This window comes from Panthera pardus, unplaced genomic scaffold, assembly GCF_024362965.1.
Source record: "Panthera pardus isolate Hobbes unplaced genomic scaffold, ASM2436296v1 HiC_scaffold_12, whole genome shotgun sequence".
In the NCBI taxonomy this organism is placed as follows: Eukaryota; Metazoa; Chordata; class Mammalia; order Carnivora; family Felidae; genus Panthera; species Panthera pardus.
In genome coordinates, this window is record NW_026526677.1 from 13,363,536 (window position 1) to 13,389,146 (window position 25,611).

Genomic DNA, 25,611 nt, shown 5'->3' on the forward strand with positions numbered 1-25,611 from the left:
CGGCCACTCCCTCCCTCAGCTCGCTTGTGCCTGGGAGCCTGGAAGGCAACCTCTGAGCTTCTGCCATTTCCTGTAGGGCTTCTATCAAGAAGACAAAAAATAACAGTCATGTGGGTGAGGGATGAGCAGATAAGGGGGCAGTGATGGAGAGAGGGACATTTGATAAGGGGCCAGGGGGGGCCCAAAGGAAGCAGATGTGGGCAGGCTGGGGGGGCAAGAGTGAGATAAGGAGATGGGGAGATGAAAGAGGGACATCGCCTGGGAGCCCGCGATGGGGGGGTGAGCAGATAAGAAGCAGGGTGAGGGTGGCCCATAGGGAATGGGGGCATGCATTAAAGGGAGGAGGAGGAGATAAGAGGCCAGAGTGGGGTGGAGGAGACACATGCAGAGGGAGACCTGCACTAGTGCAGCTCTGATCCAGATGGCCGGCCTGCGGGGAATCCTGCATGATGTCTTTCTCTTCATTCTCCAGCCCAGCCCTGGCTTTTCCCAGTTCAGGACTCTCTCTTTAGCCAGTGGGGTAGAGATATCACAGTAGAGGAGGCGGGGCTCCAAGAAGGCCTGGCTGGATCCTTCATTAGTAAAGGCATTGGATAAACTGTCTTTTGCCCCCTCTATCCTTGGGAGAGTTCCCTCCCTTCTTAAGCCCTTCCTTTCTTCCTTCTCTTCCTTCCTTCCTTCCTTCCTTCCTTCCTTCCTTCCTTCCTTCCTTCCTTCGCTCCTTTTCTTCCTTCCTTCCTTCCTCCCTCCCTCCGTCTCTTCCATCCATCCTTCCTTCCCTCTCACTTCCTTCACTTAGCACTCACTAAGTGCTAAATTCTCACCAGCACTAAATTCTGGTCCACATTCTGGGGACACAGAAAAGATTGTTGTGCATTCTGATGGGTAAAAAATGAATACTGACATTCAAACAGACAGTTAGATAGCCCTAACTGTCATGAAGAAAATTGAATTATGTCAGGGTACAGGGAGTGGACCTGAGGTGGTTGTATTGGGTTGGCTGGTCAGAGCAGGTGTTTGTGAGGAGGTGACATGGGAGCTGGGACCTAACGATAAGAAGGACAAGCCATGAGAACATTGAAAGAGAGCCCTGTAGGCAGGCGGAAGAGCAGCCACAAAGGCCCTGAGATGGGAGTGTGCTTGTCTTGTGAGACTGGAGAGGTGCAGAGGCCAAGTGTGTAGAACTTGGAGTCTAGACTATATCAAGTATAAGGAGTATATCTATATCAAGTATCTATATATCTATATCAAGTATAAGGAGTAAGGCTACAGGAAGGTCATCGTGACCTTGGGGAAATCCATCCCTCTTCTCTGGGCTTCGGTGTCATCCGTGAGCTTGGAGAGGGAGATTCAGGGATTCCTAAGGCCCATGGGCATTTGAGCAGAATGGATGAGGGGCACCTGTGAGACCCCCGACCCCCTTGCACCCCTGATTTTACCATGCAGGGAAGCACCCAGGTAAGTGAGTTCAAGTCTTGACCTTAACATTTAATTTGTGTGTGACTTTCAGCAAGGGGCTTAACTTCCCTGAACTTCTAACATCCTCATTTGTAAAATGGGAATAATAATAGTAGTCACCATATGGGGCTGTTATGGGGGAGGAAATGGAATAGTTATGTAAAGGATTTAACTCAGCTCTTGATACATCAGTCACCATTATCACTGTTGCCATAGACATCCAAATATTGACTTTGAGGTTAGACCCATCTCCTGAGCATGGGCCCAAATGTCCACCTGCCGACTGATCATTTCTACCTGGAAACCAATGTCACGTTGGCACATCCAACTAAACCTGATCAAAATCACTCACCATCTCCCTCACTCCCCATTTTCTCCTCATCCTGTTTCTGCTCGCGGGTCCGTTATCTTGGTTCATGGCACCATGATTCTCCCAGACACTCATGCTCAGTCTCAGTTATCTTGGCCTTCTTTTCCCATATCTAATCAATCACCAAACCCTATCTCTCAGACTCCATCAGGTCTCATCCTTTCCTTCATTTTCTTTCCTAATGCTTTCCTTCGGGCTTTCTTTACCCTCACCTAGACTATAGGATAATCCCAGAACTGGTTTCCTGCTTTGTTTCTTCCTGCCTGTCCCCATCTCTGCCATCCATCATCACCACTTTTCAAACACCGTCACCAGTGTGGCCTTAATGCATATCTCTAAGCAGGTCACTTTTCTGCTTAAAAGTCTCTCTATCTCCCCATCCACTCAAGGCCCCAGGAGAAAGCCATGGCTCCAGTCTGCCTTCCAAATCTTTCCTGATTCAGTTCCAACCTACTCTTCCAGGGTCTTCCATCATCCTCCCCTAACACACACTAAACCCTAATAGCACCTGTTTGCTCAGCCTTCCTTGAGCGCGGTTCACTTCTAGAAAAACTCAAATGTACGTTCCCTCCCTCTGCTGCAGTCTATCCACACTCCAGTCTGCTTGTTCAAGTTCATCCATGCTTACGATTTGAACTCAGAACTTGTTACTCTGTAGGACCTCCCCACATGTCCGTGCCCTGTGGCCCTGGTAGGTCCTATCCCTCTTTCCCATGCTTTCCTGTTATCTTTTCCAAAAAGCACCTGCAGTTCTCTTAATTCTAATGTATCCATTCTTCTCCCCAGTAGGTTTGTGAATTCCTGGAAGATGGGAACGCTGTCTTGCTCATGCTTATATTGTTGCCTGGATGTAAATAGTTAAAGAAGCCTGCTAGGTCTCTCAAATGCACCGTAGCTAAAGTAGGACCCCTGATTCCACCCCTCCACCCCGCCTCTCTGTCATTACCCTGAGCGGTTCTGTTATTCCCGTCTTCCTCTTCTTGGTAGACAACACTGCCATCCACCCAGTTGTTCAAGCTCCAAACTTGAGTCTCATCCTTGATTCCTCTCCCTCCCTTCCCCCATCCTAATCCAGCCCATCACCAAATGAGCTCTACCTCCAAATCCATTCAAATTTGTCCACTTCCTTTCACCAACCCTGCCCTCCTCTTTCCTGGACTGCTACAATGAGTCCCAAATGATCTCCTTGCATCTGTTCTTGCTTCCCTGCACTCTGTTCTCCTCTCTGAGACGACAGACAATGTTATTTAAAAATGTGCATCACATTATATCACTAACTGACATGAAACCCTTTGATTATCTCCTATCAAGTAGAATAATACATAGACCTCTTATTCAGGTTTACAGAGCCTTGCACACTTAGACTCTCTAATCACATATCATATGCCATGCCTACACCACATCTCCAGCCACAGTGAAATTTTCTCCAATATACTAAGCTTGCTCCTGCCCCAGGGCCTTTGTACTATTACCTCTACCAACACTACTATTCTTCCTGATCTTCATGTCTCTTATTATAATTTTGATTTTAGCTTAAATATTATTTCCTCAATCTGAATTACCCATCGGATCATTCTATCATATTGTTTTCCTGTAAATCTCTGCATTGTACTTATCACTGTCTGATTAACTATTGTAATTTTGTTTTACTCCGGTGTTTTCTATTCCACTAGAAATAAACTCTATGAACTTAGGGACTTCAGTCTCGTTATCACTGTATCCCTAGAGCCCAGGATAGTGCTTTACACATAGTAAGAATTTTTTGAAAAATAGGAATAAAAATAATTATTACTGTTATTATAGTGAACTGTGTATCTATTATGTACCATGCAGTTATACAGTGGAAAAAAGGGGATAATAATATTGATCGTATAGGGCTTTGTGAGAATTAGAGATAATTCATGTAGGGTGTTTGGTATGATGTAGCTCTTATTATCAGTTTTTTGCCTGGTATCTGAGGCTGAGCAGGGCTGGAAGACAGGTCTCAGTGCCTTTAACCCTCTTACTATTCCGTGGGGAAACTGGTAACACTCTGATTTAGTTCATCTGATATTATTTTTTATTAAAAATGTTAATGTTTATTTTTGAAAGAGAGAGCGTGAGCGGGGGAGGGGCAGAGAGAGAGGGAGACACAGGATCCGAAGCAGGCTCCAGGCTCTGAGCTGTCAGCACAGAGACTGATGTGGGGCTTGAACCCACGAACAGTGAGATCATGACCTGAGCCTCAGTTAGATGCTTAACTGACGGAGCCACCCAGGTGCCCCTCGTCTGATATTATTATAGTCACAAAAGATTTTGTTATATTTAGAGTTCTCACTAAAAAATGTCTCTTTTTCATCCTTCTCTTCTAAAGCAATATGTGCCTGTATTTTAAGTACACATCTCATAGTCAGCATATGGTTGCATTTTGCTATTTTACTGGTTGTCAATAATCTGCTTCCTAACTGGTAGTTTTGGGTTGATTTTTTTAAACTATGTTTTTAAAGCTATTTTCTTGGCAGTTAATTCAATATTAATCCTAACTTAATTTTGGTAAAATATAAAACATTTTCTCCAACATAACTTCGTTTACTTCTCCTTTATGCTATTATTGTCACATATATGACATTTTTATATGTATAAGCCAACATCTCAGTGTCACAAGTATTGCTTTACATAATCTTACGTCTTTTAAAGAAGTTAAAAGAAGGAAAGAGAAAAACAGATGTATACTAGCCTTTATACTTGCCCACATAGTTACAGTTTTTCATGCTTTTTGTATTTTAAAATTATTATTATTAGTAGTAGTAGATGCTAATTAGCATCTGATATCTTTTCTTTTCAGCTCCCAGGACTACTTTTAATATTTCTTATAATAAGGATCTGCTAGTAATGAGTTCTCTTGATTTTTATTTTTCTGGATATGTCTTTATTTCACCTTTGATGTTGAAAGCTGTGTATTTGATTAGAGAATGCTTGGTGACAGTTTTTTTTTCTTTTAGTATCTTGAATATGTCTTTCCGCTACCTTTTGGCCTCCATTGTTCCTGATGGGAAACCCGTCATTAATCAAATTGTTTTTCCTTTGTAAGTGATGAGGTAAATCACTTCTGTTGCTTTCAAGACTTTCTCTGTCTCTGGCGTTTGGTCATTTGAGTACGATGTGTTTAGGTGTGAGTACCTTTGTGCTTCTCCCTTTGACATGCCCTGGGGAGTTTGCACACTATTTCCATGAATATTTTTTCTGACCCTTTTTTTCTCTCCTTTCCTCCTGCAATTCGTAACAGGAACTGCCCTGTTATGTTGCTTCTCTACCTGACGCCATGGACGTATAGGCCGTATAGACCCTCTATTCTTCCAGAACTTTTCTATTTATGTGCGATTGTATGTATGTGTACAAAATTTCATTTTTTCTCTCCTCAGTGAATGATGTGGCACCATTATAGTATTCTGTACTTTGCCTTTTGTGTTTTGTTTTGTTTTTAAGTTTACCTCTTGGACGGCAAACAGGAATGTCCCTGGCCATTCCTCAGACAGAACTTAAGAGCAAGGCCCACATGCAGTCAGTGCCTGCTATGGACACATGAAGACAGCTTTCTGTGCAGACATACAAGTGACTGCCATGCAAGGCAGATGGTGGCAAGTGGCAGAGGGGGGCAGAGAGTGTTCTGGGAAGAACTGGAGAGAGAGAGAGAGGCACGGAGAGAGAAAGAGAGGGAAACGACGTGATTTCTGGCTTGAGACGGGTCAGGAAAGTCCTCATGGTGTTGGTGACATATGAGTTAGATCAGGAATGGAACAGAGGAGAGGTCTTTTGGAAAAGGCTGTTCCAGGTGGAGAGAACAGGTGGACAGACACAGACAAGGGCCTGGGTGGGGAAGAGAAGCTGGCTTGAGCATCTTGTGTGGATAAGAAACTGGTACAGGAGGCACAGACCAGGTGGCCGTGGGGTTAAATGCCAGTCCTAGGAAATGAGCAAGGACTGAGGACTTTCCTAAGATTTCTGCTTGTCAGGGTTCTGTCTCAAGATTCAAAGGACTGGATTCATAGATTAGAGGTACTTCCCAGAGGAAAAGCTCTTATGTTAAACATAAACCTCAGTAAATTTGTTGTAGAAACTCCTCTCCCTTTCCTCCTACTTTTGTTATTTGGGTGCGTTTCCCTCATGTGTTTGTCCCTGGTCCCTGTTAGAAGGTGTCTGGGCTGAGGCTGACCACGGGCCCACACTGCCTCCCTGTGCCGAGTTTGTGCATAACACTCAGAGAAGCTGCTCCCTAAGGCTGCAGAGGATGAGAGCTCAGGGGGTCAGTCCTGTCCCAGAGGCTCACCACTGTCATTTACTCAGCTTTTCATATGGGGAGGCTGGCTTCACTAGGAAGGATGTAGGATAAGCACTCATGTTCCTTTCATACAGAGCCACATCGAGGGGAGAGGAGAGCGTCTGTGTTGAGGACCTGCCTCTACTTGCCTCCCGGGCTTTAGGCAAGGGACGGAGACCTCTACCTATTCCTGTTGGTGACCCCATGGCATGGTGTGCCTTAAGTTCTGGTTACCTTTGTGACCAAGGGGAGTGATATTTGTTTCTTTCTTCTTTGGTCTTCACATTCCTTTCTAATTACAACGAGAATTTCTGAATTAGTTTCTGGGTCTTTGGGAGGGCTTCTTATGAGCAGAGCAGGACAACAAACATAGGTGAAAACCAACCCTAGCTCATAGGGCATGCTCCCTCAGTCCGAAAGATAAAGTTCCATGTGTTCAGCTGGACCTCAAGGCCCATCAAGATCTGGCTGTTCTTTCCTTTCTGGCCTCAACCCTGACACTTGCCCTCTACGCTCATGTGTTTTAATCAGAAAGCATTCCAGATCTCTTCACATGTTCCCTCTGCCTGAAATACTCCTGGCCCAATCTTTGTTCCAGCCCACACCATCCTTCCAGAGGGCTCCTGCATATCCTGGGCTCCGTCCAGACTCGGACCAAATACGCCACCTCTGCAAGTGTGTCCTGAGCCTGAAGTCAGTCACCTTCCCCGGAGTCCAGTGATTTGTACGTATCGCATCTTAGCCTCCTATAGCACATGTCACAGTGGCCTGGCATATTGAAGGCTCTCGGTGAATGTTTGTGGGTGAATGCAAAAGTGGTCCCAGTCCCATGATTTGGGAAGTGGTTAAGATGGTGGAAGGAAGGTTAGAGAGGAAGCAGCAAAAGAGCAAGCGTGTGAAGAGGACTTTAACTCCCAGTGTCCCCGTCCTCCCAATGCCAAGGAAGAGAGAGGGACACTCCTTCCCCTCTGATTGTCATGTTGGGTTTCCTGACTAGTTCCAGGTTCTCCATGCCAAGTCCTCTTGAACTCACACCTATAGCTTTACTAACTTGGCCCACCCCCAACCTGTATTGACTTTGGCAGCCAAGTGCCCCGGATCATGGTGAGAGCTCCTCAGGACCTTTTCACTGAGGCCCAAAGACCAAATTCAAATCCGGGATACACGATTTATTGGCGTGGGGTCTTAGGCAAGCCTCTCCACCTCTTGGAGCTTCCGTTCCCTCAGTTGTGAAATCAACATGGAGGCCGGTGTAAAAACCATACCTGATAATGGATATGAGAGTGCTTCCCGGAAGTGCTCTAGATAATTATTAAAATGGTAATTGACAAAAAGAAATGCATGGAATTTTACTCTTCCCTGCACTCTTGCCTGAAAGCTGACACCAAAAAGAAAGTCATAATCTAAGGATAGACAAACATCACATTAGCCAACGTGTTGAGTCACTCTGAAGAAATGAAGCAAATCTTTGGAGCTTTTTATCCTCTCTTAACAGGAAACAGAGTGGACTAGACTGATCTCCTACACCTCATGCGCCCCTAGAGGCAGTGTAGCCTAATGATATAGAGGATGGGTTTGGAGTCAAATGACCTGGATTCAAATCCCATCGCTGCCATTTGGATAGGCTTGTTTAAGCAATAGCGTAGTCTCTCTGTGCCTTGATGCCTTTTAAGTAAAATGGGAATTATTTCTGTTCTGCTTGTTGTAATGAGGTGCCGTGACCCCCACAAAGCCCTCCAGTAAATGCTAGCTTTGAGCATTTCCCCTGCCAGCCTCCTGCCTGTGGGGGTTTGACAGTTTTGCTCTTGCTCTCATCTTGAATAAAATAACGAGGCTCAATAATGACCCGGAAGAGGGCAAGGAAAAACATCTAATGAAAGACTGGCTACTAACAGGGGATATAAAGAGTCTTACCAACTCTCTAGTCCAATTCTTTCATTTTAAAATTGAAGCCCAGGGTGAAAACATTTTCTTTGAGATTATGTAACAAGTTTAGTTCAATGTATTGGCTTTTTCCCCACGCTGATTACACTCCTCACAGTATCCACATTTATGTGGATTAGTGGATGAATAAGAAATAGTTCTTGCCTCTGCACACCATTTCCTAATGTGCACAAGATGCAAAATAAAGTTATCATGGTCAGAATTCAACCCAGAAAATGCTGGATTAAGTGAAACAAAATGCTCTTCTCCGAAAGGGACTTTCCTATGGGCAGTATAGGACAGAAGTCCCTTTTCCTTTGGAGTCCGTCTTGTGAGATTTGTACTCTGTGGCCTGTCCCTTTGAAAAATTGACTTTGTTTAGAAGTTCACAGAGTACTAGGGCAGGGGGGTATATGAAAAAAGATTTATGAGAATTTCACAGGTGATGAGGCAGACATGGGATGTGCTCAGGGGGACCTACCTTGAGGGCAGAGGACCCTCTTCCCTCTGCCTTATGTTTTATGTGGATCAAATCTTCTTCCAAGGACCACGCAAGAGCCATCTTAATCAACACCTAAGAGCTCACTGTTTATGAAAAGCAGTCTTATAACCAAGGGTTTGAAGAAAGAAGAGACCGTTGGGATGAGCACTGGGTGTTGTATGGAAACCAATTTGACAATAAATTATATTAATTTATGTAAAAATGTAAAAAACAAAAAAAGAAAGAAGAGACAAGAAGACAACCAGACGAGGCAATGACGAGGGGAGAACAGGATGCCAGCTACCATTGCCATGATGTCTGTTATGCACCTAACCTTCTATTAGTGGATTCAACTCTCACGTCAGTGCTGTGAGTCTTATTAATACTTCCATTTTACAGATGAGGAAACAGACACAAGTGGTTCAATGACTTGCCCAAAGTCATCTAGCAAGTCATTACAGGAGCTGAAGTTTGAATCTAAGAACTGGTTCCAGCCTAGGCTTGGCAGCCAGACAGGGGTGGGGGTTACCAAGATGTAGGACTAGTTATGAGGACATTGTGCCTGGGTAGCATTTTGACCTGCCATGTGGTCCTGAGCGCTGGGATGGAGGGACTCAGCTTGGGATGTACAGTCTTTCCTGTTCATGCCTCCCTTCCCCCACTCTGGGGATTTTTCTCGAATACCACTTCTCCATGCTTACTGCCTTTCCTGTGCTTGGTATTTTGTTTACACTTGGCTGTGGTGCTTCCCATGTTGTACCTTGTTTTCAAGTGTTTGACACAGATCTATGGATGCCCTCTAATAAGTCACATTCGCTTGAAGGCAAGGAAGACAAGCTCTTACTCTTGTCCCCACATCGCGACCTCAGGACTTTGCTCAGTCATTACCGTTAAATAAATAAACGAATTAACTTGGAACCACTGAGTAGCACTTAAAAACCTCTCCAAAAGTGGAAATGCCAAATGTGGACATCATTAAGTGCTGTTCGTTAATATTTCCATCTTCCCACCTTCCAGGTAAATGATAAATGATGTGCTTTCACTTTCTGTGACACTGGATATGGCCATGTCATCTACTCTGGGAAATTGGATGAGTAGAAAGGATATGAATGTTACTTCTGGGGAATGGATTTAAAAGCCAGTGCACCTACACCTGAAACTAATGTAACATTGTGCGTCAACTGTACTTCAGTGAAGAAAATGAAGCCAGTCTATCGTTCATCATATTTTTTCTCCGTCATGGTGGCGGCAATGTTTCAGATGGTGGCCGCTCCACCAGCCTGAGTCTGAGAGGGGCTTGAAGCCGTGGCCCCAGCAGACCCACAGAGGACTCATAGCACGGGTGAGCAGTGAAGCTTTGTGATTTTAAGCTATGGCGATTGTAACGCTATTTGTTTTGCAGTATAGCCTAGCTCATCCTGACTGGTGCACCACAGAAGGCCTTCTGGAAGACAGTTTTGAAGATGAATATCACTTTGCCAAGCAGAAAGAGAGGACAGAGGGGAAACAGGAAGCTTGGATTAGAGGCAAAGCTCTGTGGTTATAGCAGAAGGGTTGACATGGAGCCACACGTATTGAGAGCCACAAAAATGTTGAGTGGAACTGGAAGGGCCATTTGGTCTATAAACTGTGGCGAGGGAGGTGGTGAGGAGTGAGGCTTGTGGATGTCATGTGGCCCTTCTTCTATTATTCTTATACAGTGTTTTGAAAAATTTCAATAATTGCCAATGTTTAAAAGTCCAGATTCTTGGCTTCTCTGGAAAAATGAGAAAATCTGGGCAGCGTGGCACGCAACTTCCTTTAGATGCAGCGCTCAAGCTGTAGGTCCCTACTGCCTGTGGCCAGTGGCTGCTTCATTTGTTTCTTTACCTGCCTGATTCCTGGGGGCATCGGAATTGGAGACCCCTGGACAATCTGAACTTGGGACACTTAGTCTCAACCTATATTATGTCTATTAAATGTTATTAGAGTCAAAGCAGTGCGTTCCCCTCCTCTGGATTTTGATAGCAGCCGCTCTTGCCAGCACTAAGATAAGATTGTCTTCGGGAAGGTTTCAGGGCCTAAGAGAACAAAGATGTGCAAGATGCTGACATATCTCTCCGTGCACAAGTGAAAGTGATTCCGGGTTGAGACTCAGGGTACAGGCATTGAAACAGGCAACTTTTAGAAGTCAAAATAGCCTTGGGCACACAAGACTGGGAAACCGTGGATTCTGTCTCTGTTTGCAAATTGGTCATGCCCATTTTCCCTTTCTGTAAACAGGCTAGATTGAGGGACGATGAAGATGAAGGCTTTGTATTTTTTACAAGAGAAGGTGGAAAGTGGGCAGAGAGGGGACCTGCTGAGAGGTCTGAGCCTGGAGAAAGTTACATAAAGGCTTCAGAGCAACTGTTTGGTGAGATGGTTTTGGCTCAGCAGATGAAAGATGTGGAACAAACACAGGGAGAACAAAGGCAGTAGAGGGGACCCAGGCGGGATCAGGAGATAAGTCAGGAGAAGAGGACAAAGGGAGCTAAATTTAAACAGGAGGGAAAGGATGCTTCAGCAGGGCCGGGAGCAGTCTATAAATACCTTGAAGGCAACAAGCTCCGGAGAGAAAGGAAGGCTTATTCACTGTCTTCCCAGATGTAGGACAGAGCAGGGGCTGGCAGAAAGCTGAGAAGGCGTCAGGCTGCTGGACCCAGGGGAACAAGGCAGCGTCTGTGCCTCGTAGGGACTGGACAGTGAGCAGGGCTGGCTCCCGGGTGGCTGCTCAAAGTGGGACCGCCTCCAGGTCCCCCCTCCTGCCCCCTATGGAGGCTGCCCAGCCCAGGGTGCCACCAGGCCCTGGCATCTCTGCTGGCCAGGAAGGAGTCCTCTTGGCAGAAAGGGATCCCCTTGGCTCTGGGCATTGAGATCGACTGGTGGCCTTCCAACTCCCTTTCCTTCCTGAGCTTCTGTCCTTCCTCTCTGTAAAATTGGGGTAATTGTTGGTAGCCTCAGAGGGGTGGGCCTTTGTATGTTATGACAGATGGAAGAAGTTAGCCCTTCCTGGTTACCACCGGCCTCCATTTTCCCAGACCCCTTGGCAGAGCGGGTCAGGGTCACTGTTAAGGAGCAGGAGGGTCTTTCCCTTCCTTGTTCCTTTCCCTCCTTCCCTCCCTCACTTGTGTTCTCTCTCACTTTCTTCAAACATTCCCTGATGCACAGGCATCACCTGAGGCCCAGGGAATGTGCCTGAGAGCAAGGCCTGAGTAAGTGCCTTTAAGGAGTTAACTCAGTGGGAGGAGGTAGACATGAACTCAAGTAATACCCTTCTCGTATGATACACCACAGCCGAAGCGGGGCCTCAGCAACTTGAGACCGAAGAGAGATGGGCTCTAGGCGGGAGGAATAGTGTACGCCCACCTGCTTGGTCAGGAACCACATACTGCAGGTTAGGGAACCACAAGCGTGCGGTGAGGGTCATGGTGTGGGCTCTGTCTCCTGCACGGCTTCCCTTTTCATTTGAGAGAGCCTTCACCCTGGTCAGTGTGGGTGAGGGACGTAGGCCAGTGGTCTGAGTGGAGCACTGCCCCACTCCTGATATACATTTGCCAAGGAGCACTTGAGAACCCGGCATCCCCTGGAACTCATGGAGGGAGTGAAAGGGTTAGTCTGGGGGCTGAGCCAGAGGCTGAGGGTGAAAGTGCTAACTAGCTGAGGGGAGGCCAGCAAGCTACTGAGATTGTGCTTCCTTGCTCAGGCTGAAGATACTATATCACTCCCCGCCCCGTGTGGGGGGAAACACCACCCTGGGGCCCAGTATCTGTAACTGAGGAGCAGGGCTGGGTGCCTCCTCCCATCCCTTTCTCCTGCCTGCTTACATTTCCGGGTAATAAATGAAGGGAGTGGGTTGGGCAGATTCGTGCCATCATTAAACTCTCCCAACCAAGAATTTCATGATGGAAGAAGGCTCTAAAGACGTGTTGGGAATGTCTTTTGGAGGACACACCCACCATCTAACCTGAGGGTCGTTCTTCTGCCTTGCCATCCCATCCTACACACACGGGGATGGACTCTTGCAGCCATGTTTTTATTGCGTACTCTTGCTTCTTCTGTCATGGCTGATTGGGCAAGGGGCGGACACCTGACTCAGGAAAAACCAGCCCAGAGGCTGGGCTGGACCAGTCAGACCATCTCCAGGAAGTCTGGACTTGGATCACAGAGAGGATGGTTTAGCTTGCTGTAGGTCTTGGCCTTGTCAGGTGATGCAGAACTGAAGTCCGAGAGGGCCATCCCGGGACATGGAGGGCCAGGTGCGAGCAGCACAGAGAAAGTTCATCTGCAGAGGGAATGGATTAGAAACAAATGGAATGACCAAGGAAAGAGGGTGAAAAGGAGAGAGAGAAAGAGAAGCAAGGGAGGGAGAGAGAGAAGGGAGAACTTGACTTGGCTCCTGAATGACTTTTTGTTTTTGATGGTCCTGTTCTTGGCTTTTGTAGGATACTCTTACATTCTTCCAGTAAATTCCTCCTGTTTAAGTTAGTTTGGATGGGTTCTTTGTAACCAAATGATTGGATAACTAGTCTTTTTCCTACACAATCAAGAAAAGTTGTACCTAAAATTTCTAGACCTCTGTTTTGTTTTGTTTTGTTTTATTTTTGAAACTCTATGAAAGATTTTCTCATGGGCTTTCTTGCTAATGCTTTCAGTATTTCATGCCCCTCTGGTTAGGCTCCTTCATGAGGTCCATTATAAAGTCTTCTGTTACATTTCAAGGTCAATTACTTCTGTTCTATGATAGATCACTTCCTCTTTACATTCTATTCTCTTTTCCTTCCAGTAACTTGTACAAAAATTCCCAAACAATTACCAAAATTTAACCAAAGTTGGGGGGTGGCGTTGGAGAGAAAAAGGAGAACCATACGCCTTTGGACTATTGAAAAAATATCAATGTTTTGCTTGGAAAATGGTAAAATCTCTTTGGAAAAGGTGGTAGAAATTAGTTGGAGATTTATCATCTTATCTGAAGAATCCTGAGTACAACGCTAAATTTGTTGCTTATTAGCTCTTCCTAATAATTTTGCAGCAATTTAGAATTTAAAAGACCATAAGAAATTCTGAAAAGGTAAATATGTCAAGTGGAAGCCCTCTGGGTGAGCAAGGACTTTTCTCCCATGGCCCTCACGGGTCCTCTGGCTGATTGGAAAATTTCTGGATTTTAGAGGTTCTGGTGGATGGTGGGTAAAACAAGGATCTCAGACCAGACGGGTCTATGTACTGACCACATCTCAGAGTGGCTTTAACCAAGTGACGACCTCTTTGAACGCTGTTATTTCTTTAAATGGGACTAAAGATAGTCCCTGCCTCACAGGGTGGCGGGGAGCTATTTGTAAGTTTTTCTGTAAGGGGTTAGCTGTTACCAGTAGTCTTAGGAACACAGCTGCTAAGGAGGTCACAGGGCTGGAGACGATCAGTGAGTGCATCCGATTGGATGCCTTCAGCTGCAACCACAGAAAACTCTGATTGATTTTCAATAAAAGGACATTTTTTTCCATCTGCCATCACTGGAAGATGAGCTGGGATGTACTGTAGGATTGCTTGAGCCAGTATCAGAGGCTTTTGCGCCTGCCTCTCCTCTTTGCCATCCTTAGGAAATTGCCCTCAGGCTGGCTTCCTGCTAGGTCCCCAATAGCTGCAGATCTTTCAGACGTCCCATTTAGACACTTGAATTGTTAGAAGAGCAAGAGACCACATCTTTTGTGTCTCTCCTTGAAGGGTGAAACCTTCCCAGAAGCCCCCAGGAGATTTCTCCTGAGTTTGGTCTTCTGCCTATTTCTGAGCTAATCACTGGCAACAGGAATAAACTGAACACAATTGCTTATTCACACGGTGCCTGTGGGCTGGTGGTCAGATCTCCTTTCTGTCACATGGGAGAGGGTAGATTTTTGAATAAAAGTGGGTTATGTCAGCAAGAAAATAGGAGGGAATGGATATTGAATAGGTAACCAAGTGCTGGCTCTGCGGGGTCTATCCAGATATCTGTATTAGTATGCCAAGGCTGCCAGAGTGAAATGCCAGAGGTGGGGTGGCTCACACAACAAAAATTTATTTTCTCACAATTCTGGAGGCTCGAGTCCAAGTGGAAGATGTCAGCAGGTTTGGTTTCCTCTACGGCCTCTCTTTGACTTATGGATGGCTGCTTTCTCCCCAGTTGTCTTCGCATGGTTGTGTCCTAATCTCCTCTTTTTATAAGGACACCAGTTAGGGGCACCTGGGTGGTTCAGCTGGCTAAGTGTCTGACTCTTGGTTTCAGCTCAGGTCATGATCTCACGGTTTGTGAGTTCAAGGCCAGAGTCAGGCGCTGCGCTGACGGGGAGGAGCCTGCTTGGGATTCTCTCTCTCCCTCTCTCTCTGCTCCCTCCCTCACCTCACAATAAATACACGTATATTGTATTTACATACATATACACATATATATACATGTATATTTATATATACACCAATTATATTGGACTAGGGCTCAACCATGGAACCTCATTTTTACCTTAATGACCTCTATACAGGCCCATGTCTAAATACAGTCACATTCTGAGGTACTGGGATTAGAATGTCAACATATGAATTTTGGGGGGGGGAAACACAATTCAGCCCCTAATGTCATCCTCTCCTCTCCTCACTCTTTAGATTTAGAAAACTGAGGCCTGTTTTTAATTTTTTAAAAATATTTATTTATTTTTGAGCGGGGGGAGGGGAAGGGGCAGAGAGAGGGAGACACAGAATCTGAAGCAGGCTCCAGGCTCAGAGCTGTCAGCACAGAGCCTGACGTGGGACTCGAACTCACGAACCGTGAGATCATCACCCGAGCCAAAGTTGGACACTTAACTGAATGAGCCATCCAGGTGCCCCGAAAACTGAGGCCTGTTAAGAGAATTGTGATCTGCCCCGAATCATACACATTCTCTAGATTCTCAGGCTCACATGACTTTCCTACAACTTAAATAGTGAATTTTTAGCCCCGTTCTCAACCTTAAGAATTCAAGCTCCCGTTTGGCCAAGCTTCAACATACAAGTTGCAACAAGTTTATTTCTAGCTATGAACTCTTGGCAGGAGAAGGTATTGGGTTTTGAAGCATGAGGTTAGGCCAGGAAGGATGTTTTGGTTGACTTGCTCAGAACATGTTGCTTGGCCAGGAAGATGGCCACGTGATCCTAGAGATTGTATCTGCTTCAGAGCAGGTCACCCGGTCAGGGTTCCTGCAGAGAAAGAACGTCAGTCTGGGGTGGGAGTTATCATAGCACCTGTCCTTGGCTGTATTGAACTAGATTTAAGGACATACGCTAACCAGCGTGATATCGGGAGGCCTAAGCAAAGTTAAAACCCCACCTCAACCCCCCACACTTAGGACTCCTCAGAGCAATTACTATGCTAATGCCATTTTGTGAGTGTATTTACAAAAGGGAATACAATATACAGCATGTCCTAAAATGACAGCAGAACGATTTTTTCCCCTGCTTTGGGAAATGCTAGTCTGGAGCAATGCTTGCTAACCTTTTCCATGACCTGTCATGAATACAAAATAATAATCTTTCTTTTGGCCTCCTGGGTAGATGCTACAAGCTGCTCATTGCCAGAGATGCTCTTAGAGGCTTTAGCCCTCCAGGCGTAGCCTGGCTATGCTGAGCATGGCACGGTGGTTGGGAAACTGGCCTAGACTCTATAAGTCAAGTAACCACAGGCCCATAGGCAAGACAACTGGTCTTGTCTGTAGAACCTTCTGGATTCCTCCACTATCATCTGCCTGACTGTACAGGCCACGGACCCCTGCCTGGCTCCCCGGATTTTCATTCCTTGGTTGTCCTTCCCCCTTCTCCCTGCCCCATGATTCTTACTTCATTCTCTTCCCTCTTTTCTTTCTTTTGCTTCTTTTCTAGCTCATTCTTTCTTTCTGCTTAACTCTCCCAGGTCGACAGACAGACACATAAACACACATGTGCACAGTTGAAAAGGATGATATTGGTGTACATGGATTAAATAGAGCTCATTGATGATGGGAATAGATACACCAGTGTTGAGTGCAAAGAAATGCAGGCTCTGGTTAGAATAACAATAACAGTAACACACACACACACACACACACACACACACACACACACACACACAGTTTTGTAACGAACGACAAGAGATAGCTGGGTAAAGAGAGCTGTGAGCTGACAGAGACATGCCAGGGTATGGAGGCCAACTGTTTGGACAGAGCGAAATGATTCTCCAGCTCCCTGTCCCACAGCCGCATTGCCTACGACCCCTCCTACTGCGGCTCTGCAGGTTGAGGCAATGAGGGCATAAGTCTGCTGCTTGAGCACACGTACAGGGCTCTGCATCAGATGCTGGTGACTTAGGGTCAGTCTGCCCCTCAGCTCCCACCCTGGCCCCATCTCCCTGATCTCCCTCTGGCCAGAGCTTGTGCTCTCATTGTAATGGGGCGGGGACTGTGCTTTTCTCAATCAGCTCTTCCCTCTTCCCAAAGAGCTGGAGTTCTGTCACCTGCTATTATGAGCTGGATTATGGCCCCTCAGAATCCATACATTGAAGTCTTAACCCCCAACGTGACTATATTTAGAGATGGGGCCTGAAGGTTAAGTGAGGTTACGGGGATGGAGACCTAATCCAATGTGACTGCTGTCCCTCTAAGAGGAGAGAGACTCCAGGGACACACAGGGAAAGGCCACATGAGAGGGTGTCTGTCTGCAAACCATGGAGAGAGGCCTCAGGAGACACCGAACATGTTGGTACTTTGATCCTGGACTTTTAGCCTCCAGCACTGTGAGAAATAAATTTCTATTGCTCAAGCCACCTAGCCTCCTTGTTTATTGACTATTGTAAGGTAGTTTGGAAGACAGACGTTCAGCTTTGAGGTCCTTCCTGGGTTTGAATCTTGCTCTTGTCACTTTCAGCTGGGTAACCTCGAGCAATTAGGCAACCTCCCTAATCTTCACCTCATTATCTGTGAAAGGGGACAGCAATACCTTCTTCGGAGGAGTATCAATAATGCTAAAATAAAATTATTAAAGATTCTGGTTTCTTAATTGATATAATAGTTTCAGAGAAATAAGATGGGTAGAAGACGGATTAGACAACGTACATTGCCCACGTTGTGTTCGGCACAGAGCTGAGACTTAACAGGTTCCTTTCCTACAGATCCCCCTATTCTACGGTTCATGTGCCCTCTGTGCCTGCTGCTGAACTAGCTGCCCTTGGATCTCCATGTTCCAATCACCAGCCTGGTCTTCTGCTCTAGACCTCATATCCATCTTATTTGCTGCATTTTTTTTTCTCCTTGGTATTTATTACTGGCTTACCCACTAGAACTGTAAGCTTCATGGAGGCCTGGCACACTGTAGACACTTCCCCCATAATTGTTGACTGAAGGAATGAATGAACGAAGAAATGGTGGGGCCATTTTCCTGTGGGTCAAGGGGGAAGTAAGTACCACGGTAGGTAAATATTATGGCGGGAAGTGAGTATCATGGCATCTCTTCGGCATCAAGAACCGGAGAAATAAGATTCCAATCCTGACCTCACCACTTTCCAGTTGTGGGGGGGTTTCAACCCATTTGCTTGGACGTGAGGGTCAAACGAGCAAACACAGGTCAGTGCAGGGAATGGTGTCTGCAGCAGCCCGAGGAACATCAGTTAGTGCCCTGAGAAATGACAGAGAGGTTGGTGACGAACTAGTGGTGGGGAGGACTCATGACTTTGTGTCAGTATTTGAATGAGGAGAGTAACTGGATGAAAATTAGACGAACAGGCTCAAGGGAACAGAAGTGGGATTTCCTCTCTGGGTGAGTTAATTCTCTGGACCACTGAGGTTCCAGTTGAACCACACTCAGGCACAGAGCAGTGATTTGGGGACCAGGCGTTTTCTACCCAGAATAGAACCACAGGAATAACAAAGTCCAGTTAGCTGTGCTTATTGTTAACTCAACATTTATGTGGAGATGGCTCTGTCTCCTGTTTTATCTGTTTTATGAGGACACTAAGGCTCTCAGTAGGTCACCACTTACCTGAGATCACAGAACTACGAGTGCAAGGGCCAGACCCCAGACCCAACCCCTCTGAGTCTGATGCTAGAACTCTCTCTCCCTCACACACTGATTAGTCATAACGGACCGGGAAGGAAAGTCGAAACTTTGGTACCATCTTCTCCCAGAAATAAAAACCAGAATTCCATCTTCATATAAGTGGTCCTTTGGACCCTTCTGTGAAGACTAAAATTGGTTTTCCGCTTTTGTCGTTTTGGGTTTCTGTCACGTGAGATCAGAAAAGTCATCCTAGCCTGTGTGGGAACTGAGTTGAATGCTGTGGGGGTCCATCAATTCTGAAGCAGTTGGAGACAGGGGAGCTAAGCGTTTCTTACTGGGAAAAGGCAAATGTCTTTCCTTGAATTTTTTGATTCTCGAGTGATTTTCCTTCAGGAGGTGGCTGTGGAATTGCCAAGTGTTGGTTGTTGGAAAACAGGAGGGTGACTCCAAGGGTGGGGCTGAGTTGTGTAGCAAGAAGGAGCTCAGTCCAGACAGATGTGATGGTAGCACAATGGGGATTTGGAGGCCCCGCCTAGTCCTTGAGTGTTTTGTTTGGAATGCACAATATATTACGATAAAAACATTTTTTTTTTTTTTCGGCTGGTAGTAAAACATCAGACTGTTTCACACAAAGTTCTGGATTTATCATTCTTAAAATATAAAAGTAAGCTCTGGCAACACTGGACCCTGTTCTATGGCAACAATTGACTCAACCCGAATAGTGGGTGTGCATCATTCAGTTTATCACAGACCCCTTCCCCTGCGTGTGGTCTTCCGCCCCTCCCATCTCACTTATTACCCTAGTGGACGGTTTCGTTTTGTAATCCTCGAAAGAATGGAAATAGCACTGCACCGGCTGCCGGAGATTTAAATACTAGTTCTGATGCCAAAATGCTGCAGTGATGTTGGGCAAATCTCTTCAGCTCGCTAGACCTTGGTTAATTCACATTCGAGAAGGAATAAGCTCTTACCATGTAAAGGTGTGTGGGACAACTGATTCACTCACTGATCTACTCATTCGGTTAGTGTTTAGAGAATGTATGTAATAATGGAGATAGCAATAATGGAGAAGCAGTGCACCCAAGGCAGAAGTAAATCCTGTTATTCAGTGAAGGAAACTGATCGTTACATAAGTGGGGAAATACAGGCCGTGCCAAGGACACATTACATGAGCCTCTTGCCCAATCTAGGGGCTCTAGGAAGGCCTTCAGGAAGAAGCGAGGTTTAAATCGAGGCTTGAAGGATGAGCCACAGTGGGAAGGGGAAAGAGAAGTGTATCTCAGGCAGAGAGAACAGAATGTGCGGAGCATGTTTGAGAAACTTAAAGGAATCTGAAATAGCCAGACAAGGATGGAAAGTGAAGAGAAGAGATGAACAAAGGCCAGAGCTTGAAGGGATTTGGAAGGCTCATGAAACTGAGAAGTGCTCGGGCCAGTTTTAGTTCAGGATTTTTAATTTTGAGACTTGTCTGAACCTCTATTCAAGAAGGAGAAATGGCAGGTAGAACCATAGATAGATCCCAAGTATCAGCATGAGAGATGGAAAACATTTCCCTAAGGGTGAACAAGGAAAGCATTTATTGGCTAGTTAATGATGCACTGCGGTTGAGTCTGATGTGAACCACTCACACCCTAAATGCATTTATATCTAGCAAATAGAATGCAAAACTAATAGGTACTTGAAATAGATTATATATGTATATAATTGATAAAAGATACTTGAAATAAATGATATATATAATAGATAAAAGATACTTGAAATAAATGATATATATATAATATATATATATATATATTATATATATATATATATAAAGTTTCTTTATTTTGAGAAAGAGAGAGAGAGCAAGGAAGGCAGAGGCAGAGAGACAGGGAGAGAGAGAATCCCAAGCAGGATCTGTGCTGTCAGCACAGATGAGGAGCCCCATCTCAGGAACCGTGAGATCATGACCTGAGTTGAAATCAAGAGTTGGGTGCTTAACTGACTGAGCTGCCCAGGTGCCCCTGAAATAAATTATATTTTAATAGGACACAAAAACTATCTGGATCAGCTTCTTTTTTCTAAGGAAGTTTGACAACTGCACCAAATGCTGTCAATTAACCAAAGTGCTGGTAAAGGACAGCTGAAAAATTAATCAGCTTCCGAATGGTTTTCCCGGAAAACCCATTCTTATCAAACTTGTAACGGTAATTGCCGAAATGCCGCCTGTGTGGCATTTAAACATAAAGACAGTAACAGGAAGAAATCATCACTTAGCGTTCTTCTAAAATTCTATCTCTCTAAGTTTCTGAACATCTAGCTCTTATTAAGGCAGAATACAAGAATTATTTCAATAACACCAACTTTTATTTGACATTTCTGGGTAATTGTGTAAAAAAATGATTCTAATCCAAATACATCCTTCATTTCTTTGCTTATTTTTGGGAGTGGAGAATCAATGTAATTGCCAGTGCAGGAGGGAATAGGAAAATCTCCCTGGTTTGTTTTTTGTGATTGAATGCACTTTTCCTTCTTCAATTCTCCTTTTGGAATTGTTATGAATTCCCTCTACTCCCTCTGTCCAATTCTGTGGGTGAAATGAGCATGCTCCCTTCCTCCCCCATCCATGTCAGAGTCCTTGACTCCCTTCCAATTCCAGTGCTTGTTTTAAATTGGAACAGAGTATGAGACAGGTCTTCCCACAGAGTCTAAAAATTCCCCTTTAAAAGGATTATCTATATTCTGGCACAGAGGCTTGAATAAAAAGAGCAACCGTCTCTATTTTTCTGGCTAATTCCCTTCATCTGAGATCTGGGCCAACCAGATTAATTATAAATGGTCAAGAGAGGCACAGGGAGGGGTTGGCTCAGTGGATTGTCTTCGTGGTGCAACTAGAGAGAGAAAAATCTTCTGGCTAATCTCTCAATAGCTTTCACTGAGGTTAGGTATTCCACAATTAACGATTCTTAAAAACAAGTTATTTTTAGAGGAGTAGTGTATTAGAACCAAATTAATTCATTCAGCAAACACTTACGGAACATCCACTATATGTCATATTATATGCAAGGTGTAAGGAATGAAAGCTAACAACAATGACAGCAATAACTACTATTTTGGGAGCATTTACTCAGGGACAGGTACTGAGCTAGGTGCTTGCTGGACATACATGATTTCATTTAATTCTTTCAAACTCTTTGATAGGTAAGCATTATTTCTTTTACTATGCGGATGAGAACATTGATGTTTAGAAAACTTAATTATATTGTCCACAGTCAAGATCACCCATGGAGAGCATGTCAGAGGTAAATCTGAATCCAGCTGGATGACTCCAAGCCAAAGCCCTCAACCAACCTGCTGTCCCTTGGGAGCCCCTAGACTGGGGGGACAGGAAGACCTGTAAACCAGTGATTACAGCCAGGGTGAGGGTGCTTACACAGAACGATCCGACCAATGGGCCCAGGACGGCCCTGAAGAGGAGGCTGGACAAGATTTTAGAGTGGAGCTAATATATGAGCAGGGCTCAGTGGAAACTCAATAGAAGGGGCAAAAAAGCTCCAGGGGAGGGGAGGGGGGACGGTTAGGGCATGTGTGAAGAAGGATGAGCCTATGGTGTCTCCGGAGCAGCCGGGAGTCCCCATGGCTGGAGAAGGTGAGGTGGGAGAAGGCTGGAATGGAGATTGGACAGAGGCATCAGAGCGAAGGGCTTCTAATGCCACCTTATGATTCTGTAGACGGTGGTCACAGCTTATCGTATGAAATGACCCTTTGGTAACACTTTCTAATTAAGTGCAGCTCCTTTCCTGTCCTTCAGTGAAATGGAATGACATGCTTCCAGAGATAGTTTTTTTTTAAAAAAAGACCCATCTAGCCTTCTAGCTCTAAAGGAAAGGGGAAATAGAAGGTAGGTAGCTTAAAAAATAAGCATTTAATGTTCGAATGCTTAAGCACGGCTGCTCTGGACGACGTAATAAAACAGATGCTGTGTCTGTATGTTGTCATGGCACAAACAGCCCTGAAGGCAGAGTGAGTGATTTTCACGTCCTGGAGGCTCAAGTCCAATGAGAGTGTTGCTTTTGATAATATGACTTTTCCGAATGGTCACATTTCTTGGCCAAGCTCCCAGCAAAACAAAGTCCAAGCTTTCCTCCATTTATGTGGTAGGTGCAATCCAGGAAAATTCAGTGTATGCTAAAATTGTGGAAAAAATATTTTGTGTGTATTGTAAAACAGGTTCTAAGTGGAGATAATGAGAAACATGCCTTTCACTCTCGTGATGTCTAGAGGGACATTTGGAAATCACAAGGGACATGGGACCATTCTTGCTAGTGTGAGCCTGTACTGTTCGAGGCTTCGGTGACCTCTGACCTCTACATGCTGACTCTCCCTCCTCACCCCACTTTATCGTGACAATTAACACTGTTCCTGCAAGTTGAAAAGAAGTTCGCAGGGGTCTTTACCTTCCAATTAGGAACAAAGCTAAAGGGATTCAATGAAGAATAATTAAAAAATAATTAAAGAACCCTCAAGGAGATCTAAGTATAATGGGGGAAGATAGATATGTTAAATAAGTTATGAAGAAACTAGGTGGCGACTCCATTAATAGATGGGAAAAAATAATGTACTATGAACCAAGGAGCATAACTCAAATCCCTACATTTGATGGTTTTAAAGTAAGCTTATGTTAATCATATTAATTGCAGATTTTTCCTAATTTTGTCCTTTTATTGTTTTATGAACCACCTGACATTCAGAGTTTTTCTATCCTTGTACTAATCGATCTTTTCCTTTCTTATTTCTACTAGTGGTGGATTAAAGATGTCCCTTCTCCCACTGGAAAAAAAAAAAGAAACTCTGTGCCAAGTGTTGGCAGAGGGATGGGAGCCAACAGAAGGGGAAGGGAAGGGCTCACAGAAGGGACTGGAATGATGACTTAGACTTGCTCTTGCAGATCATGGTGGTGGGAGGAGGGCCTTCTAGAACGAGGACACAGCATGAAGACAGGCAGTAGGCGAAGTCCCCAGGACCTGGTGCTTGCAGGATGCTGCACAAATGGTCCTGCACAGGGATATGGGGGAGGGTGGGGTGGGAGGCTAGAAAGACTGGCAAGGGAAAGCAAGGTTCAGACATTCCAGATCTCTGCAGCTAGCTCAGGTTATTACCAGGGAAGTAACATTCTTTTCTTCCTCCCTCCTTCCCTTCTTCTTTTTCTTTATTTTTTCTTCCTTCCTTCTTTCTTTCCTTCCTTCCTTCCTTCCTTCCTTCCTTCCTTCCTTCCTTCCTTCCTTCCTTTCCTTCCTTCCTTTCTTTCTTTCTTTCTTTCTTTCTTTCTTTCTTTCTTTCTTTCTTTCTTTCTTTCTTAAGTTTATTTATTTGTTTTGAGAGAGAGAAAGAGAGAGAGAAAATCTCAAGCAGTTTCCACACTGTCGGTGCAGAGCCCGATGAGGGGCTTGATCTCGCGGACCATGAGATCATGACCTGAGCTGAAATCAAGAGTCAGACGCTTAACTGACCGAGCCACCCAGATCTATGTTTTTATAAGAAGAACATTGGCCAGACTGTGGGGAAAAATCATAGGAATGGTCCCTGACCAACAGCAACAACATCACCTGGGCCTCACGCCAGACCCGCTGAATCGGACCCTTTGGAGCTAAGATGCATGTTAGTAAGCCCTCCGTCTCTACTTTGATGTCCAGTAGGCCACTCAGACTCAACACGTTCAGAACTGAACTTGGGAGAAACAGGGGCTGGATTTATCCCTCTACCTTAAACGACCAACTAAACATATAAACCAGTGGTTTTCAGAAATTGGATAATACCCAGCATAAAATCCCCCAGGGAGAAGGGACAGCAATGAGGTGGCCCCTGACAACTGTCTCAACTTCATTCCTGCCCTTACAATGTGCTAAGGAAGTCCCGGCGCTGGATCCTTCTTTCTCCAGACACTCACTTAACTCATGCCCCAGGTTCTTTCAAGTCTTTTTCAAATGCCACCTCCCCTTGAATCCTGCCATGATGCCTCTATTTCATACAGTTCCCTTCCTCTTCTCCCTGCTTCCCCATTTTTTACAGACCACTTCTGGCCTTCTAGTGCATTATATAATTTACTTATTTATTGTGTTTAGTGTATGTCTCCCTCATTGGCAGTTAAGCTCCCCAAGGGCAAGGGTGCTTGCTGGTCTGTTCACGGATGTATCCTAAGCGCTAAATCCCTGCCTGTCACATTACAGGTTCTCAGCCAGAGTTTACCTACAATTGTTGAGTGAGAGACCCAGGGGGCCCACAGTTTGTGAGTGACAGACCTGGATTCTGAGCATAGATCTTAGGCTGTTAAAGCCCACAAGGACTCTCCTTTACCACTGCTCTACACAACATGGTACGTACTCAGCCTTTCAAAAGATAGAACTCTGTTTTATTTTCCACCTGCTCCAATCTTACATTTGAATACATTCGATTACGAAACTAAGAGAGATAACGAGAAAAAGCATTTTGTATCTAAAGGTGCCTACAAGGGCTAGTTCTCAGTTATCTCAACTTGAGTTAATCATTTAGTCTGCTGATTTGGTTGAGCAATGCCACTTGAGAGCCATGATTTCATCCCCACGATGCGGATATTGTGATGTGTTCTCTGTCTACCCCGTAGTTACTGTTGCGTTTCTCTGGTTCAGCTGTGTGCATACCACCATCATAATTTTTGTTATTTCCTATGCTAATCGTGCTTTTCTATAAACGGACTCATCTTTTATTTATTTAAATTAGTTTTTAAGGAAAACTATGTTACCCTGTTGAGAAGCACAGTTGCTTGCCATAAATAGAAGGCACATTAAATATGCATTCAAATAACACATAGCTAGCGGCGCCTGGGCAGTTCAGTTGGTTAAGTGACCACCTCTTGATTTCAACTCAGGTCATGATCTTGAGGTCCGTGAGATCAAGCCCCACGTTGGGCTCTGCACTGACATCATAGAGCCTGCTTGGGATTCTCTCTCTCTGCCCCTCCCTCTGAACATAAATAAATAAACTTAAAAAAAATAACATAGCTATTAAATTAAAAACAATTTG